Source organism: Conger conger, chromosome 2 (genome assembly GCF_963514075.1).
Source record: "Conger conger chromosome 2, fConCon1.1, whole genome shotgun sequence".
Classification (NCBI taxonomy): Eukaryota; Metazoa; Chordata; class Actinopteri; order Anguilliformes; family Congridae; genus Conger; species Conger conger.
The window spans coordinates 44674350-44688142 of record NC_083761.1 but is presented as its reverse complement, the minus strand read 5'-3'; positions in this window follow the sequence as shown (position 1 = coordinate 44688142).

Here is a 13793-nt window from a genome sequence, read left to right as displayed (position 1 = left end):
GATTCCGGTATTTTAGTGAGAATGAGATTCCTGGTTGGAAATGAACATAACTTTTGCAAGCTTGCTAAGCAGCTAAATATAAGCTTTTGCTCAGCATAATTATTGTTGATTATTCAAAACAGTGCATTTTTAACGTTGATGCTTTGCGTCTTTGTTTGCTTTGCAAAGTAACGTTAACTGTTGTTACTGAAATAGATTCTCCTCCATTAATGCACTCATTCTCTGAAGGAAAGTCGGCTGAATTACTAACAGTTCATGTGGTTAGCTAATGCTAGGGAGGGCTTTAGAATGTGAAAATGTAGTATCTCCACTTCAACTTGACAGCAGAGGTGGTAAAACTTACAAGAACTAACTGTTAGTGTGTTAGAATACTATTAATAAATCTCAAATGCAACACTTAATTTTCATGGTGCAGTTCGATGGAGTCCTACTTTTATCATTGATGGAAAGCTTGGAAAATGCCAGTTTAAAAGTCACTGAAAGTGTGTACAGCATATCACATTGAATTGAATCCAAAGATGCACACTTTTGCTAGAGGCTAAACATTTGCCAACAACTACCATGATTTTATAGCTTATTGTAATTTTAATGTTCCTTTAAAAGATCAATGGCTCGATGGAAAACAATATTGTTATTGCCACATGGGTTTAAAGGCCAGTCCCATTCTGAAAGCTACAATCCATTATGTTACGTTATGAAATTGTTAAGCAATGATGCGAAATCTCCCGTTGTAGCATCCCGTTAGTGAATGTAATTAGATTAAAGAAGTACAAACTATTTGAGCGCAATTCACAAAAAATGTTTCACACTGGTGCAAAACGGCTTTAATTCAGGATATTTACTGAGCGAATCAATTGTTTGATGGTTAGTCAGGCAAAATAAATTTAAACTTACTGAAAGGTAATGTTACTGAATACCCTAGTTCTATCGAGCTGTTACTGTCACGGCGGGGAGGACAGAGGAACCAGACACAGGTGTGTAAAAAATGGCAGGTTATAATGACGGCAGATGAATGGACAGACAGAGTGTAATCCAAACAGGCGATGGGTCAAAACTGGGAAGGCAATCCAAAAACAGGGCAGAGGTACAGAATCCACAAAACAAGTGAAGAGTCCAGGGAAGCAGGCAGGGGTCATACACGGGAATCCAGGAAACAAAATAAAAGAAACAATGCCGCAGGGGCAAGGGAAACAAAGGCTCGGGAATAAGGGGGCTAGAACAGGGGTAAAGGAGTAAAAGGGCTCGGAACACGAAAAAGCAGGATATGACAAACTAGCAGGGTGCAACTGAAAAGGACAGGTATAAATACACAGGGGAATGAGACAAACTAGGCAGGGCATGGGAGTGAGGGCGGTCTAACAAATAAACATCAGGTGAGACACATGAAAGGGTAATAATACAATAACGAGGGGGAAACGAAAACGCAAACTGGTGTAGGGGTCCTCGCACGGGACTCCAAATTATGTAGGGTCCTTGCACGGGCCGCCAAATAACGCAGGGATTTTACTCTCTACGAAACCGGGGCGCCAGTTAAACGTTGTGTTGCAGTATAACTGCGAAAAGTAATCAGTCTCATAAAATTACTGTTATCAGAAATATCCAACCACAAATATAGTATTTCAATTAATTAAAATAACCAATATTAATGATTGAACATACCGATAACCTGAAGGTTGGAAGTTCTTCGAAAGACTGCTTTAACTCGGCTCTCATGTCTATGCGATTCCAAAACGGACACCGGGGTTTAATAAAATATATTTATTAAACAAACATACAAACACATAACAGATAAACTAACGGGAAGTTAGTAAGGAAATTTAGTTTGGTATGTGTGTGTGCGTGTGTGTGCCGCGCGCAAGCGCGCGTGTCGCTAGAGTTCTGGGTGTGGTAATGAGTTAGAGTTAGCTGTGAGAAGGGACTACTTGCGTAGTTTTACTCTATATATGCGCAAAAGACGGCGAATCAATTCACGTACATATATATGTAGCTAACCAAACACATTACAATGGTTGGATGGTAAATATTGAAACACAGATTCACAAAAACAGTTAAGACTAAACTAAACACTGGCTATGCCTGAATGTTTGTTTTCTTACTGAGTCCATACGCATTGCTGGATCCAAAAGACATGCTGTCCTTGTAGAAGCGGCGATGGTGCTGTGAATGGTGTCCGAGCGCGTTGTCGTCTGATCCGCTGGTCCTTTTCCAGGTGTAAAAGTTCGTTGCTGTTTCGTTGTTGGGCTTTATTGGGGTAAACTGATGTAGCGTTCCGCGTACAACAATTTCCACTCACTATAGGCCACGTAGTTACCGCGAGGTAACTGGGTGTGTCCGTAGGCCTGGTAGTGCGCTGTGCAGCATTCAGCCTCTGTCCGAGTCTCGGAGCAGATGAGCTGAAGCGACTGGCCAAAAAGGGTGCGTCGAAGAGAACAAGCAGAAGAACAGAAGAAGCAGAAGAGACAGAAAAGAGAAGAGAGATCCCAAGAACGTGTCTTGCTCTTATACGGGACCGTTTATTGCTCCCGCCATTACGGGATTGGCTGAACCAAGTTAGACGTCATTCGTGGTGGACGTCGCAGAATTTTCCTGTGGGAATGTGGAAGTTGTAGTCCCTACATCCCCCCTGTGGTCTCAGGATGCGGCTGAAGCCAGTGTTCCTCGAGAGCACAAAAGTCAGTTCACAGTCCACAGGTCAAGTACATTGGGTCGGTAACACAGTTCACAATTGACTGACAAACATCCAGGCATTTATCAACAATTAACTAAACTGGTCTAAAACACATGATACAAACAATGTGAAACACTAAGGTCGAACAGTGAATACATTGTCACAAAACATGAGAAACCTTGGTGAAAGGGTTAGTCGTTTTGTTAGTTCAGGTGTTTTGTTAGTTATTGGATGGTGTCCAGAAGGTGGAGCACCAACAGGGATGACCCAGCCATGAAAATGTTCAGATGATGTAGGGGTCTAGGATGGAGAGGCTGTAGCCTTTTTGGAAGTCTTGTTCAGACTGACCAATTGTTCTAGTCCCTACAGTCAGGTTGCTGACGAGGGTTGTCATCTGAAATATGTGGGGGCATTTTCAAATTAGGGCAGCTTTCTGTATCCAAGCTTAACCTTATGGCTGTGTCATCAGGAAGGAAATGGAGAGGTGGTCTCATTTCTAAATGATGTGGTAAGCTCACAAGTGGTCTTGTCTTGCTTGGGGAAGAGGTGGAGTAAGGCACACTGGGGTGTGGCAATATACTTGTAAAGATTACCCTGTAGTTTCTACATGCAATACTTTACGATGGTTCAGTAGGTGTAGAAAGAAGCAATGAACGTTTACGAGTTATAACAGGTGTCGGATTTAACTCTACAGTACCTACTTACGATCTGCGTTTGCTGCTGCTACATGCAAATCTAAGTGGCTGCTATAAACTACCAGTTTATTTTGCCACCCCCCTTTGGTAGGAAAGGTGTTCAAAAGAAAGTGGTCAAAGCTTCAGCTGGGAGTCTGCCTGTGAGGAGACCACGGCTATAGATCAGTCTTATTCAACGTCTTTTGATGGAGGTTGAACAAGACCAGATAGCTCTTTGGAGTGGTTACTCAAGGCATACACACTACTGAACAAAGGTTAGAGGCTTTAGTTGTCCTCAGAGGAACTGAAGAAGCTCTCTTCAGACAAGGTATCTTCCCTATCAGAGTCATGCTGGTGACTCTGAGGCTTGGGCCTACCGGGTCGGTCTTCTCTCCAATTCCGGCTGGAATCAGAGTGTGAGAAGCGACCACGGTGGCTCTTAACCGGGAACTTACTCACATGCCGTTGTTTTGAGCCATTAGATTTTAATGGGGCAACTTGGGAAGTGCCGGCGGGCTTGGTTGGAACAACGTGCTTAGCTGTTTCCAATACCTCGTTCCTGGGCACAATCCTGAAAGTGTCCCAGACCATTTGGGCTTCATTTCTTAATTCAAGGGCTGAGTGTTGGCCCCTTGAAAACAGTGAAACATGAGTTCGGACGCAGGGGTGCAGGTTGTGCACAAAAAGGGATTTGAAGGCTTGATCTTCATCTAAGCCTGGTCCGTTTCTGCCCTGGAAAAATGCATGTTTAAGTCGTTGGTAAAAGTCTTTTGGTCGTTCTGTACGGCTATGTTTAACCTCCACAGATTCGATCATGGCTGTGGCCTGATCAAACCGTGGCAGGTACTCAGCTACCAACGCTTCACAAACCTTGGGATAGCTGGAACGAACCTGTGGTGGAAGTTGTTCCATAAATGTATGGATCTTTCTGGTAGAGGTTTTCCATACCAGTCGTACCTTTTCTCGATCGGTTGCCCTGGGCAGATCCGAGAGACAGTAGTCAACTTCTCTCAAGTAACTCTGAATGTTAAATTTGGAGTCCTTGGGGTCAAATGTGTGGACATACTTCGCCATGGCCTCTAGCTCCTCAAAGCGAAGACCCTGTGAAGTTGCACTCGTCTGCCTGTTTGGAGAAGGAGAGACTGAAATCACATTTGAATGTGAATGCGTTTCATGCGGAGCTCGACGTCCTCGGTTTGGTTTAGGGGGTGGAGCTACAAAACAGTCATTCTCACAATGGTTGGCAGAAGATGAATTGTCGCTGTCAGTGTACTGAACAGAGCTGTCACCTATCCTCTCAGTTATAAAGGGAAAGCTAGCGGGATTAGCGTTGCTTTTTGTGTGCCCAATTAATAACGTTAGATCTCCTCTACCGTGTCCACGGGAGGGTTCCCTGACCTCCTCACGAGAGGGGTGGGCATGGAAGGTGCAGTCCTGTACTTGCCTGACTGTTTCTCCCTTGCGGAGATGGACCACCGTTGGGACGGAGTCCCCCCTTTCCCTCTCCAGGGAAGAGGTGGGCAAACCATTGCATGGGTGGTCAACAGCACTGCAATCTGAGGAGACTGACGAGTCTCCATCAGAGCAAGCTGTGGAACCGGGATCTGACAAACCCGAATCAATTTGTGACCCCCCTTCCCCTGCCTTGTGGTGTAAGGAGGAAGCAGGAGAAGCTGGAGTTGGGCAAGCCTGAGAAAGCAGGCTTACAGAAGAGAGTGGATGTGGTAGCTTGTGGCATCCACTCTTCAACTGAAATAATTCCTCTCTGTAGGAACAAAGATCTGATTCGGCTGAATGCAGATCACGCAAGTATTGTACTGCTTTCTTGCCAACAGTTTGAAGCTCAAGTAAAACACTGGTGTGTTGTCCTCTGAGGTATGCCATCTCTGAGTCTAAGTTTTTGTTGCTCTGAAGAGCAAGACTAATCTGTCTGGCAAAATTCAAGACCAGACAACTTAGAATTGGGTCTTTTGAATGGTTGGGGGAGTGACCTTTCTCGTTGATTAATGAGAACATTTCTTTCCTACAATCAGTGAGGTTCATCTGATTCAGGAAAGCTATGTAGCCAGGTGCTAAACCTTGGGCTAAAAAGGAAAGGTACTCATCAATAGATATGGGTTCCATATCTCAAGCCAAATAAAGCTAAAAGCTAAAATCAGTAACTTAAGAGGGTACTCTTGAAGTTAACAATTTGACAAGGGCCTTGAGCTCCTAACAGTTGGCAATGAATTGTTTCCCAATATCACAATCCAACATACAAGTTGTGATGAAGGATAAAGAATTTAAAACGCTCTTTGAATATTCTCTATAACTATAGTACAAGGTAGCTATAGCATCACACAGGGACTCGAGTTGCACTAGCGGTACTGCAATGCAACAACAGCAAAATGAACAAACATATGGCGGATATTCAGACCGTAAAATAGGAACTGTGATGCTGATCACATTAATCCTAAATACCAGAATGTGATTGGTTGAAATTACAATTAAATTTGGATTTAAATGTAAAATTCAATTAATTATTAAAATTACTTTGACCAAGTAATTATAATTAATAATACAGTGCGGCTAATAATACTATTATTGATAATACGTATTATACCGGAAGGTAAATGCCAATCAACAAACTACCGTGTAAGATTACGAATGTAATGCCACAATGTTACACGAGGGGGCAGTATATTGAGAAAGCGGCTCATGCAGGCTTTCAAAAATGGTACAAGGGTGACATCTAGCGGTATTTTCAAAAAATTGCACTGGTGGCAATTTAGCTGAGAAAGAATGCCGAGAATTCGTTCTGGAGTCACGTGACATGAGCCAAAGCTCGTCTTTCTCACGCAGAGCTCCAAATTAGGAAGGGGAATTCGTTATGAAGTCACAAGACATGAAATTTGAGCCAAAGCTAGTCTTCCTCACACGGGGCGCCAAAATATGTAGGGGTCCTCGCACGGGACTCCAAATTATGTAGGGTCCTTGCACGGGCCGCCAAATAACGCAGGGATTTTACTCTCTACGAAACCGGGGCGCCAGTTAAACGTTGTGTTGCAGTATAACTGCGAAAAGTAATCAGTCTCATAAAATTACTGTTATCAGAAATATCCAACCACAAATATAGTATTTCAATTAATTAAAATAACCAATATTAATGATTGAAAATACCGATAACCTGAAGGTTGGAAGTTCTTCGAAAGACTGCTTTAACTCGGCTCTCATGTCTATGCGATTCCAAAACGGACACCGGGGTTTAATAAAATATATTTATTAAACAAACATACAAACACATAACAGATAAACTAACGGGAAGTTAGTAAGGAAATTTAGTTTGGTATGTGTGTGTGCGTGTGTGTGCCGCGCGCAAGCGCGCGTGTCGCTAGAGTTCTGGGTGTGGTAATGAGTTAGAGTTAGCTGTGAGAAGGGACTACTTGCGTAGTTTTACTCTATATATGCGCAAAAGACGGCGAATCAATTCACGTACATATATATGTAGCTAACCAAACACATTACAATGGTTGGATGGTAAATATTGAAACACAGATTCACAAAAACAGTTAAGACTAAACTAAACACTGGCTATGCCTGAATGTTTGTTTTCTTACTGAGTCCATACGCATTGCTGGATCCAAAAGACATGCTGTCCTTGTAGAAGCGGCGATGGTGCTGTGAATGGTGTCCGAGCGCGTTGTCGTCTGATCCGCTGGTCCTTTTCCAGGTGTAAAAGTTCGTTGCTGTTTCGTTGTTGGGCTTTATTGGGGTAAACTGATGTAGCGTTCCGCGTACAACAATTTCCACTCACTATAGGCCACGTAGTTACCGCGAGGTAACTGGGTGTGTCCGTAGGCCTGGTAGTGCGCTGTGCAGCATTCAGCCTCTGTCCGAGTCTCGGAGCAGATGAGCTGAAGCGACTGGCCAAAAAGGGTGCGTCGAAGAGAACAAGCAGAAGAACAGAAGAAGCAGAAGAGACAGAAAAGAGAAGAGAGATCCCAAGAACGTGTCTTGCTCTTATACGGGACCGTTTATTGCTCCCGCCATTACGGGATTGGCTGAACCAAGTTAGACGTCATTCGTGGTGGACGTCGCAGAATTTTCCTGTGGGAATGTGGAAGTTGTAGTCCCTACACTGGATTCACAAAAGCACACATGTAATACAAATGGCTCCAGACTAGGGAGTAGACAATTGCACAAAATCAGGATATGTAGTGATAACAAGCGACAGATGCGAACACTTCGCTGAAACTAAGCAAGTAAGTACGGAGTTGCAGAACAGAATTGAGATGCATTACTAAGTTAGTTGCGTGATTAAATTACAAATACTCAAAACTAGTGAATGTTAGTTTGTTAGTTTGACAAACATATTAGTGTGTTAATATAATTAGTACTGTACAAATTCTATATTAGTAGGGATTAGTATATTAGTGCTATCTACAAACATGAAATGGAGAGAAAGCAGGAAGTAAGAACAGCGGGCCAGAAGGAATTGTGGGAAACCGGAGAATTCCAAAACCACCCGAATAGTGAAGCACGCAGACAGGGGAGTGACTCGGGATCAGAAACATTCAGACACAGACATCACAGGGGAAGATGAGTGCAAAGACTAATGAAAGTAATCAGAACACCAGACATGAATATGAAAAATAATAAATTACAGGAATTACGATAATAAACTAACAGACAGATAACAGGAACATAACAGTTACTGGATAAGATAACCATTTATATTAGATTGTAATGTGCATGGAATAGTGGAGCTCATGCACAGAAGAAAATGCAGAGAAGGTAATGAGGACCCCCAGACAAGTTGATAGGAAATTGTATGCCATCTATTCAGTTGTCAAAAGCCAGATTGGTCAGCAGTATCAAAACTTGAATGTTTGAAATTCATGGAATTCTGGATTTTAACAAATTCACAACATTCAACTTTCTCCTGGCTGCATTCAAAAGTCTGAATGATAGCTATGGTCAATTCTTTGACCTGGCAAAACTGAAGTCAGAGTTACAGGTGTTTTACATTGATGAGAAGATCCAAGGTGGCCCGTGGACTAAATGATGCAATGCCTGAATTGTACAGACTTATGTTTCCCATTGCCATAATTGGGGTTACCTCTGCTGGGGTTGAGAGGAGTTTTTCTTGTCTAAAAAGACAATGGGACAAGAGCAGCTGAGTAACTTGGCAGTCCTTGCAATTGAAAGAAAATAAATACCAACATTGGTATGAAAAGACCATAGACATCTTTGCCAGCCAGACTAATAGAATAATGGATTTTAGCTTATGTTGCTACCGACAACAACAGCATCACCTGTGCCCTCTCTCTGCCCCTAACAACAACAGCATCACCTGTGACTCTCTCTGCTTCGGACATTAACAGCATCATCTGTGACTCTCTCTGCTTCTGACATTAACAGCATCACTTCTATGCTCCTGACAACAACAGCATCACTTCTCTGGTACTGACAACAGCATCACCTCTCTGCTACTGACAACAACAGAATCACCTGTGACTCTGTTACTGACAACAACAGCATCACCTCTCTGGTACTGACAACAGCATCACCTCTCTGCTGCTGACAACAACAGAATCACCTGTGACTCTCTCTGCTACTGACAACAGCATCACCTGTGCCCTCTCTCTGCTCCTGACAACAACATCACCACATGTTGTTATCTTTAATAATTTCAGATTGTGTGTGTGTTTTTCAGATCATTCTCTGAACCATGGCTCTTTCCAGGATCTGCTGGGGTTTAATTTGCCAGAGCAAATCATCCTGCACCGCTTTTCTCCAACAAGAGCAAATATTTTAGTAGTTTTTAAAAAGATATTTCTTATAAATATACCAGACTTAATTTTCTGTTTTATTTTTGTATTAATTTCATATTTATAGATTTTTTTTCCTCTTTAAATTAGAGAACATGAAACAAAATGCATGTTCCAAAACACCCTGTCAGCCATTATTTTAATTAATTAATTTAACTTATCAAGAAAGTAGAGAAAAGTTGCAGATAAAATAACATGATGCAGTGGGTTGCCACCAGCCACCACTGTACATAATAATCGTGAATTACTGTCTGATCTTTTTGCCAACAATAACATCTTTTTGAAAGATCATAAAACATGGAAAATAGTTTTTTGTGTGCAAAGAGCCAGATTGTAGCTGTGCCATTGTTCGGAAAGTATGTAGTCATTTGTTTAGTTTGTATTTCTGATTTGAAATAGATTTTTTCGCTGGACATATATTTTTTCATGGAGCACCGTAAATAAATCTGGTATCTTCTACTGCGGCGCAGCCATATTTTGTGCAATCTAGGACTGACTACGACCTTCCAGCCTACCCTAGACGACAACTTCTATTATTTGAGCAATAGTGGCCTTTCTATTAGCTTGAACAAGTCTGTCGTTTCTTCTCTGACTTCACTCACTAACAAGGGTTCTTCTTACTCCTCAAACCTGGCAACATTATTTAATATAATCCATCCATCCATTATCTTAACCCGCTTATCCTGAACAGGGTCGCAGGGGGGCTGGAGCCTATCTCAGCATACATTGGGCGAAAGGCAGGAATACACCCTGGACAGGTCGCCAGTCCATCGCAGGGCACACACACCATTCACTCACACACTCATACCTACGGGCAATTTAGACTCTCCAATCAGCCTAACCTGCATGTCTTTGGACTGTGGGAGGAAACCCACGCAGACATGGGGAGAACATGCAAACTCTGCACAGAGAGGCCCCGGCCGACGGGGATTCGAACCCAGGACCTCCTTGCTGTGAGGCGGCAGTGCTACCCACTGCACCATCCGTACCGCCCCATTATTTAATATAATGTCACTGATATTTCATTCATTCATTCCATGAAAGCCCATCTAATTTTGGTTACAATTTGGTGAGTTTATTGATAAGCCTGAATTAAATCTTTATACTTTGTCCAAATCTAAATTTTTCTTCAATAAACAGTTTAAACAATTAAACAAAAAGTCACACATGGATTTGCTATGGGTTAAAAGTTCAAATCTACTGCTATGTAGATGATTCATAAAGAATCTCTACATAAGACACCAGAGGCCTCATTTATAATCGTTGCATACGCTCAAAAAGGGCTTAACATGTACATACGCCACAAGCATAAATTTGGATCTATATAAAAAATAAAAAAACTTGACAAGGAAATGTGTATACATTTAAATAGCAAATCTGCAGGCAAAGTAGTGAAATGAAGAAAATAAGTTCTAATGACAATTTCACTCAATTATTTGGACACCATACAAAATTGGAAAGCCTGCTAAATAATATCACTTTTCAGCGGAAAATCCATGCCTGAGTAATTGTTTTGTTACCAATAAAGCACATAACCTCAAAAAAATACATCTATTTTTTAATTACTTTTCATAATGGAATTGGGGCATCAATTCGTCCACACTGATTGATTCAAAGTGTTAAGCAATTCCACTAATTGTGAAAGGGTTATAAAACGGCTGGGTAATAGCCGTGTGTAAGAATGCGCAATGGCTGCTTTAGCACTGTTAGACGACTTTGCTAATGGCAGGCTTTGGATGGAGAGGGTGTTCAGGGACCGCAAGGATTTTCCGGCCCAAGAAGATGACTGGCTTATGAGCCAATGTCAATTCCAAAGAGCAATTCTCTTGGAATTGTGTGCTGAATTGGACCCAACATTAGAGCGACCAACCTCCAGAAACTGGCCAATGGCCAGTCCCTTTACAGATTTTTACCACTCTAGGGTTTCTGGCAACCGGCACGTTCCAGAGGGAATTGATGGACAAGTCAGGGATTTCATAACCCTCATTGAGCCTCGTAATAATTGGAATGACCCAGTGATACTTAGATTCCCTACACTGTGGGTGAACAGTAGGGGTGAGCGAGTAGTACATTACTCATATTCGTATCCGTTAAACCGATTATATACAGTACTGTGCAGAAGTCTTAGGTACCCTAGACTTTGTTATATATATATATATATATATATATATATATATATATATATATATATATATATATGTTTATTTTTTGTGTGTGTTAATATAAAAGAACACATTTGAGATTTCCTAAAGATTTAATTTTACAGACTTTATTTAATTAAACATATTACTATAAGCAATTGCAAATAGTTTTTACATAAAAACTTGATCAAGGCTGTCTGAGATCAGAAGCAAGGAGCCAACCAAGGTCTGCAGAAGAACTGTGGCAAGTTCTCCAACATGCTTGGAACAACCTCCCCGCTGATTGTCTTATAGAACTGCAGGACAGCGTTGGCTATCTCAGAGAAGTGATGCAGTTTTAACGCCAAAAGGTGGTCACAAAAAAATATTGATTTGATTCAGTTTTTAACTTCCGCCAAATTACTAAAATGTAATCTAAGATGTAGAGTACATTTATTTAGGACCTTTCATTGAATTATTTTTGAAAGAATCTTGTCTGTACAGATTTCAAAACACAGGACAAGATGTAAATATCCTTTATGTGCGCACTTACCAAGAGAGTAGACTTGATGACGATGGAAGGTTGACACAGAGGAGTTTTCAAGTGGGCACCCTCCTTCCTCAACGTTTCGTTGATGAGCCCACGACGACTCCGGAGGGCTCAACAGTGACTTCTGGCGTCCCAGAAGCACCCCCCTCTGTGTCAACCTGGCCTGCTACTTCGGGGCCCAGCAGGGGTCTTGCCTCTTCATCCACAGCCACTTTCCAGTTTCTCCACTGTTGAAATTGGGACCTCATAGACTGTGAGGGGCCATAGCACCCGGGGTAGAAGTCCAAACTGCAAGCACTAGGTCTTTAATCTTCCAGGCAGCTGGGTGTTGTCGATGGCCCACAGCCTATTACTGATCTCCTTCCGCAGTTGCTGCACCTGCTCTTTGTCTTTCAGGCTGGCATCATACCACCTTCCGAGGCTTTTTACAGGCTGCTCGGATACTGTTGGGATTGGGTCATCTCCGATGAAGAATTTAAGGTCAGAGAGCATTCCCTTTATAATAGAAATGCTGCGTGACTTGGGTGGTTTTATCTTCATACGGGCCCAGCTGATGTTCTCCTCCAGTTTTCAGAGTAGTCTCCTGGTGCACGGGGAAGTGGTGGTCAGAGTAGTTATATCATCCATGTAAGCTCTGAGGGGAGGGAGGCGCAGGACCGAGTTGAGCCGTTGTCCGCCCACCACCCATTTTGAGGCTCGGATGATGACCTCCATTGCCATTGTGAAAGCCAGGGGTGAGATGGTGCATCCGGCCATGATGCCAACTTCCAGGCATTGCCAAGAGGTGGTAAACTCGGAGGTGGTAAAGCAGAACTGCATATCCTGGAAGTAGGATTTAACCAAGCCCGTGACGGTGTCCGGAATATGGAAGAAGCTAAAGGCAGCCCACAGGAGTTCATGGGGCACTGACCCAAAGGCATTGGCGAGGTCCAGAAACACCACATGAATGTCCCTTTTCTCCACCTTCGCCAATTGAATCTGGTGCCAGATCATGCTGGAATGTTCTAGGCACCCAGAAAACCCTGATATTCCTGCCTTCTGTACAGATGTATCGATGTACCCATTCCTCCGCAGGTATTCGGACATCCTCTGGGCAATGATACTGAAGAAGACCTTACCCTCTACGTTTAGCAGGGAGATTGGTCGAAATTGGCTGATGTTCACTGCCTCCTTCTCCTTTGGGATCAGGACCCCTCCTGCCCTACGCCACACTTTGGGTATGATCCTCTTCTGCCATGCTGTTCTCATGAGCTTCCAGAGAACCCTCAGGACATCTGGTGCATTCTTATACACCTTATATGGGATTCCATTTGGCCCCGGGGCTGATGCTGTTCTTGCTCAACGGACTGCATTTTCCACCTCTTTCCAAGTTGGAGGGCCAATCTCAATCTGATGTTCTGGTGGGTCAATTGGTGGAATGGTCAGATGTTCGTGCCGCCTTGGGTCAGAGTGTGTTCTTCAAGTGATCCTCCAGGTCTTTCTTTGTTGTTTCTAGAGCTCCACTTTTCTCCCTAGTGAAGAGAATTTTTAGGAACTGGAAGGGATCTTTATAGAACCGTGTTCTTGTTTGTTCTTTCTTCCTTCTGCGTTTCCGTAAGTTCTCAGCTCTGCGGAGGGATGCCAGTCGGGTTTTAATATCAGCTTGAAGCGCGTTGATGCCTTCCTTTTCCAACTCAGACGCTTTCCTCCACTGCTTCCTAAGCTGTCTCCTTTCTTGGATGAGGCACTTGATCTCCTGTTGCCTCCTGGAAGTTGGTGCAGCTGGAGCCTTTTTCCCGCCTTTCCCTTCTTGTACTCCAAAGCGTTCGACCCCGTACTGGTAGATGATGTCTCCCATTCTCTCCAACTTCTTCTCTACTGTGCCCTTAAGTTGCTCCAGGGTCAGGGTCAAGTCGGTGTTGACTGTTTCCCACAGTTTCTTGTCAGCAGCACCAGGCCACTTCACACGCAGTCTGTGCCCGGGTAGCCTCC